Below are 7419 nucleotides of genomic sequence, written 5' to 3' on the forward strand. Positions count from 1 at the left end.
CCCCCCAGTTTGTTGTAAGGATTACAAGGTGAATACATGGTGAATATAGATGCTTTGAACCTGTGATTGCCAAAAGACAGCAAGTGTTCCACCTGTGTGATGACGTACTAGGAGCTAGCCCCTCTGGCAGGGTGGTTTGAATAGGAATGGCCCCCATAGACTCATGTATCTGAATGCTCTGTCACTGGGGGGCACTGCTTGAGAGGGATTAGGAGGTGTGGCCTTGCTGGAGGAAGTGTGTAACTGGTGTAGCTTTGAGGTTTCAGCCGCTCAAGCCAGGCCCAGTGTCTCTGCCCTCCTGCTGCCTGCTGATCTGGACGTAGAGCCCGCAGCTACTTCTGCCGGTGTGCCACCATGCTCCCTGCCTTGCCAACGAAGATAACAAGGCGAGCTCCATTAAATGCTCGCTTTTATAAGAGTTGCAGTGCTCACGGACTCCCTTCACAGCAATAGAACGCAGACTAAGACAGCTTATTTGACGAATGAAACTCAGGCTCCCAGTTCTCTCAACAGCAAGAATCTTACTAGCCGGAATCCAGTGCATGAATTCATTGGCCCTGAGTTCAGTCACCCAGCTGCCACCAAACCACCTCTCAGCTGTCACCCCTCTGCCCCCAGATAAGTGTAGTGCCAGGAGCTTGGTTGGATAATAACTTGCTTGAAGTCTTCCCAGGGATTTGCAGCCTCCAGGGAGGCAGAAAACAGTAATCCACCAAGCCAGAACTTCCCAACTCAGCACTTAGGGGAGCCACCTGAGAATAAGCTAAAGTGTAGGCCCTAGGTCAGTAGCTAGTCAGGGACTGGACAGGCGTTCTGCATTTCTGACAAACTCCCAAGGGGGAGACAATGTGACTGGTCTGCCCTTTAGGGAGCCAAGTTGTGTATAAACTGCCCTTTCCCCTAGTTAGCTAAAAAGGAAATGCCCCTTTCTTCTCTCTGCCGAGAGCTGCACATTATTGTCATCTTACAGGACCCATGCTAGAATGCCTATAAGTCTCATGCTAGAAAATTCTAGAACACAATCCATAAGGGTTGAAACCTGGAGTTACACCAATCTGTGGTTTTCTGTTGACACTGCATTACCAAGAGTGTGTTCAGGTATCTTGGCTTTTCTTTTACAAGCAGGGGAGGGGGAGTAGAGAGAGGAATGGAGGAAGAAAGCGCTTCCTGTCGGATGTAGCTTCGGGTGGCCACACTCACGTCTGGCAGAACAACCCAGAGAATATGAATGGGAATCTTCCACAGAGGAGCCCCTGGCTGCACCGGATATGTGACATCAAGCACTACAATCAGACAGCAAGTGGGATCCAGCTCTGTCACTCAAATTGACTCTTCTGTATAACTCGAGCCATGTTTGTGGATGATCTCCAAACAGAAGGGTTCAGGGTGTGGGGTGTAAAGTGAGTCTCAAATAGCAAGAAACAGCATTTTTCCCACTAATGCATTTGAGTAGCAAAGGAGTAGCAGTAAGTCACTCCGACAGGTCAGAGAACACAGCCAGAGGCGCTCTTGATTGGCCTGTGGAATTGTTCTCTGAGTGGCCCCAGGGAATCCAGTCCTATCTCACCCACTATCAGTCAGGAACACTTACTTGGTGAGACCATTAGAATCCGTGGGCCCCGGTGCTACAGAGTAGCTTGTCGGTTGGTGAGTGCTTGCCATGCAAGGATCGAGCCCTGAGTTTGGATCTCTAGAACTCAAGAGAAGGCTGAGGGTGGTGGCACATACCTGTGATCCCAGCACTGGGGAGGCAGAGACAAAATTTCCCTGAGGCTTGCTGGCTAGCCAGTCTAGCTGAATCAGGGAGCCTCAGGTTCCGGGAGAGGCCTTCTCTCAAAAAGTAAGATGGAGGGATTACATCCAAGGACACGGCTCAGTGGTTAAAAAGTAAGATGGAGGGATTACATCCAGGGACACGGCTCAGTGGTTAAAAAGTAAGATGGAGGGATTACATCCAGGGTCATGACACAGTGGTTAAAAAGTAAGATGGAGGGATTACATCCAGGGACACGGCTCAGTGGTTAAAGGCATTTACTGCACTTGCAGAGGACCAAAGTCTGGTTTCCAGCACCCACTTCACAGCTTCCAACCATCTTTAATTCCAGTATCAGAGGAACCCACCCTCTCTGCAGGCATCAAGCATACGCATGGCATACTTGCATATTTGCAAGCAAAACACTCAAACACACAAAATACAAATAAAAAAATCTTTTAAAAAATAGTAATAATGTGGCAGCAATTTAAAAAGACTCTGGCATCCCCAACGCATGTGCATCTGAGCCTGCGCGTGCGCACCCCCCTCCAACACAGAGACTCTGTGGTCTAGAGTCTCTGTGGGACTCCTCCCAGGTGGGGTATGAAGGTGAGGCAATCCAGAAAGGCAGGAAGAAAGGCTTTCCCAAGCCTTAGTTCAGATGTAGGAGGGAAAGTGGATAGGGTCGGGCAGGCAGGAAGGAGTGGGCTGGGGAGAGGGGAACCTGAAGTGGTATTGGGTGAGGGAAAAGGACTGAAGCCCTGAAGGCCAGCAGAAAGAATGGAAACAGGCAACCTCGGGAGGTAGGAGGTTGGGGGGACACTTCAGAATGTACCAGAGACCTGGGAGGTGAGAGACTCTCAGGATTCAAAGGGAGGGACCCTAGATGAAATATCATATATTTGGGAGAGGGAACTTATAGAGCCCACCTCCAGCAGGAAGACAGGGCATCAAATGAGGGAGGGGTTTGCCATCCCACAGTCAAAACTCTGACCCATAATTGTTCCTGTCTGAAAGAACTGCAAGTATGGAAATGAAGAGGAGTCAGAGGAAAAGACCAGTGACAGGCCCTAAGAGGGATCCAGCTCAAGGGGAGGTTCCAAGGCCTGACACTATTACTGAGGCTATGGAGCGCTCACAAAAAGGGACCTAGTATGCCTGCACTCCGGAAGACCTAACAAGTACCTGTAAGAGTCAGATGCAGATCTTTGCACACAACCAATGGACAGAAGCTGCTGACCACTGTGGTTGAATTAGGAAAAAGCTGGAAGAAGCTGAGGAGAAGGGTGACCCTGCAGGAGGACCAGCAGTCTCAATTAACCTGGACCCCGAGATCTCTCAGACACTGGACCACCAACCAGGCAACATACACCAGCTAATATGAGGCTCCCAACACACATACAGCAGAGGACTGCTGGGTCTAGGTTCAGTCAGAGAAGATACACCTAACCCTCAAGAGACTGGAGGCCCCAGGAAGTTTAGAGGTCTGGTTGAGTGGGGGATGGGGAGATCTTCATGGAGACAGGGGATGGGGAGGAGGAATGGAATGTGGAACAGTTGGAGGGTGGAGGGAAGGTTGGGAATAAAATCTGGAGTGTTAAATAAATAAATAGGTGACTTCATATTCTCAGGCTTGACCATGTCTATCCCAGGGTCCTCCAAGAGTCCATGTTCTGGGTCCATGACAAGAAGAACTGCTAAGGTTGTCACAGCAACGAGCCCTGAGAACTCCCAGAAGGCAAACCATGCCCATCTGAAGTTCCTATGGTCTACCCTGAAGTATAAATACACCTCACAGAGTTCATTCTCCAAACTGAACACTCACAAGCCGCAATAAGCTCATTTAGTACAGAGTCAGTCATGGACGAAACAAGCTGGAGAAGGGAGCAGAGAGGGCTGCTGGGGCTTGCAGAGCCAAACATGATGCACTTGGCCTTGGCCATGAATGTGCATCTCATTTAAGCCTCCTGGCCACCCCCCTGCCCCCACCGGAAGAAGCAAGCACGGCCACACCTGGAAGTGTGAGGCCCTGGTTCTCAGATGTCTCCCCTGCCAGCTTCCCAGGACTTGGCTCTTCTCAGGAGCCATTATGTCTTCCCCCACTGAGGAGACTCTTCCCACCGCATTGAGATGAAGAAGAGTTTATTTATTTTCAAGTTAATTCTTATTGTCACTAGATGAATCTTCAGTTGTGATGATGCCATCTTATTGATATGTTATACTTTGTATAACCACTCACTTACTGAGGGGTATTTGGACAATTTCTAGTTTTCAGCATTTTACATAGAACAACCAAGAATATCGTTGTATGGATGGCTTTACCTACTAGTCATAAAAGCAACTTTATTTAGACAAATAGAATAATTTACCCGTTAAGAATGTATAATTTGACAACAGTTTTGAAGCTGTCCTTGGACTAAATGTTAGAACACTGTCCAAAATAAAAAATATCATACATGTTAGTAGCCATGTTACACTCCCCATTCCTTCCACTGGGCCTCAGCTGGACTCAGTTTTATCTTCAGACTCTGTAGATTTCCTTACCATCAAAATGTCCTGAGAGTAGAATCACACACTATTCTAAAGAGCACTCCATTCTGCCATCTTTCGTGACTGACTTCTTTTACTTAGCACAATGTCTTCAAGGTTCATCCCTGCTGTCGCACATTTTAGCCCTTTATGTTTTTACAATGCTGAATAGGATTCAGCTGCATGGGTATTCTATTTCATTTTCATCTTGGGGGCACTTCCATGTCAGAATAATGAATACTATGACCATGAGCGTTCATGTGCATGTCAAGTGTAGTGTGTTTATGTTTCTAATGGGCCCTGTGTGGTTTTACCATGAACACTATGGCCGTGAGCGTTCATGTACATGTCCAGTGGAGTGTATCTGTGTTTCTAATGGGCCCTGTGTGGTTTTACCATGAACACTATGGCCGTGAGCACTCATGTACATGTCCAGTGGAGTGTGTCTGTGTTTCTAATGGGCCCTGTGTGATTTTACCATGAACACTATGGCCGTGAGTGTTCATGTACATGTCCAGTGGAGTGTGTCTGTGTTTCTAATGGGCCCTGTGTGGTTTTACCATGAATACTATGGCCGTGAGCGTTCATGTACATGTCCAGTGGAGTGTATCTGTGTTTCTAATGGGCCCTGTGCGGTTTTACCATGAACACTATGGCCGTGAGCACTCATGTACATGTCCAGTGGAGTGTGTCTGTGTTTCTAATGGGCCCTGTGTGATTTTACCATGAACACTATGGCCGTGAGTGTTCATGTACATGTCCAGTGGAGTGTGTCTGTGTTTCTAATGGGCCCTGTGTGGTTTTACCACTAACCCAGCACAGCTTTCTGTGGCCTAACTCTTGCTCGCACTCTATTGAGCTCATGATCTCGACACCCCAACTTCTCCAGTGTACACTGAAGATCTCATCACCTTCCCTACTTTGGAAACTCATGAGTCGTCCAGTCATCCATGCTACTTCTCGGTGCCCTTCCGTAGCCATAGCCAGTCCAGTCGCCACTGAAACAGGAATATTCCCCCAGAAGGTGCTGCTGATGGTCGAGAATTAATCCTTACACAAGCACGCTGCCCTGTCTATACTTACGAGACTAAGTGCTTAGCACCAATTTGTTCACCATTTTATCTTAAGTGCTGAGCACGGTGCCCCATTTATAGCAAGGCTTGTAAGCTGCTTAAGCCTGGATGATTGGCTCCATAAAAGGTTTCCAGTATCATGCCTCCCAGCCCCAGGTTCAGTAGGATTGGTGATGTGTATGGTTTTATTTGTGCTGCTTTTCTTTTATTACTATTTAAAAAAAAAAGTTTGGGCATTGTTTACATGTATCATAACTCATCCTTTTTGGTCCACAGTACTGTGAATTTGTCATATGAATATATCCATGTGATCATCACCATAATTAAAATACAGAATAACTCATCACCCTTGACCTCCCTTTTCCTCTTTGTAGGCAGCTTCACTTGAGGTCTTCGGACACTATCAGTGGAGTCGTGAAGCATGTAGCCTTTCTGATTTAGCCATTTCACCCTCAACACAATCACAATCCAGGGTACTGCCATAGTTCGTTCCTTCTTATTGCTGAGCAATATTCCACTGTACAGGTGCACGGAGCGAGAGACTCTCACACAGAGGGTTCAGCTCTCAGACACAAACAGGAGAGTCTTCATCAAACCTGCCTCTCCTTTCAAAGCTCAGGGGTGTATTCAGAAGAGGAGGTAAAAGAGTTTGTAAAAGCCAGAGGGGATGGGGGATATCAAGGAATCAGCATCTTCCAGACACACAGACCGAGGTATGAACGAACCCACAGAGACTACGGCAGCATTCACAAGACCTGCACACCTGAGCCAGATCTTGTCACAGCACTGAGAGGAGAACTTGGGACCCCACCTCTAACTGAGAAGTTATTTATAACTAGCACCCACTGGCAAATGAAAAATCCATTTTCTCCAATGGAGTGTCGCTAAGTATACTGTCTTAGTCAGGGTTTTATTCCCGTGAAGAGACGCCATGACCACAGTAACTCTTATAAAGGAAAACATTTAATTGGGGCTGGCTTACAGTTAAGAAGTTCAGTCCATTATCATCATGGTGGGAAGCACGGTATGTTCAGGCAGACATGGTGCTGAAGACGTAGCGGAGTTCTACATCTGGATCTGCAGGCCGCAGGAAGATACAGTGAGCCGCTAGGCCTGCTTCAAGCTTCTGAAACCTCAAAGCCAACCCCCAGGACACACTTCCTTCTCCAAGGCCACACGCCTCCTAATGTGCTTCTCCCTATGGCCCTGTGGAGGCGTTTTCATTCAAAGCTCCACATACATCAACCGTGCTCCAGCGCAGGCCCTGCCCAGGAGTAGCTGGCCACAACAAGATGAACTTCATGCATTTTTCTGTGTGTGGAGAGCTGGGAAGCACCACACCTCAAAGATGGCGCTGGCCGCCGCCCCCCGCCAGTCTGATGGCGAGCACTCTTGAAGTAAACAATTCCTTATTTGGTTATGGGCTGAGTCAACTGTCTTGCTTCCGCTATGTGGGCCTGTTAGATAGCACCACGTAGCTTTACCTGGGTGGCTGACCATACAGTATTTAACCTGTGGGTTGGCTTTCCTCGTGGTCAGAAGATTCTTCAAGGTTCCTGAATAAACTGCTGGAGAAGAGCCCGAGAGTGTGTTGCGTCATTCTAGCTGGTCGAGGGTGGTCGCGACATTTTGGTGGCCCGAAAAGGCTCAGAACTCCTGTGGTCAGGGCAGTGCACTGGAAGGTCCCAGGTAAGTCGGGACAGAATAAGGTCTCCGGAAAGGAGCTTAAGTCTGCGGAAGTAGCAGACCAAGTATTAAAGCTCGTGGGGCAACGAGCCGAGACCGTGGAAGTAGCGGACTGAGCATAAAGTTTGCGGAAGTAGCGAACCGAGCATAAAGTTCGTGGGATAGCAAACCGAAAGTAAAGTTCGCGGAGTAGCGAACCGAAAGTAATATTTAACCATGTGATCGTCTCAGTCACATCCAATTTTTTTAGCTAAAAATTTGAAAATTAAAAAGTCAACCTTAGGGAGATTTTTGAGTGAATGTGTCACCATGGCTCCGTGGTTTGCGGTGTCTGGAAACCTTACGGTGTCCTGCTGGGATAAACTCGGCAGGGACCTA

The sequence above is a fragment of the Mastomys coucha genome, unplaced genomic scaffold (assembly GCF_008632895.1).
Source record: "Mastomys coucha isolate ucsf_1 unplaced genomic scaffold, UCSF_Mcou_1 pScaffold21, whole genome shotgun sequence".
NCBI lineage: Eukaryota > Metazoa > Chordata > Mammalia > Rodentia > Muridae > Mastomys > Mastomys coucha.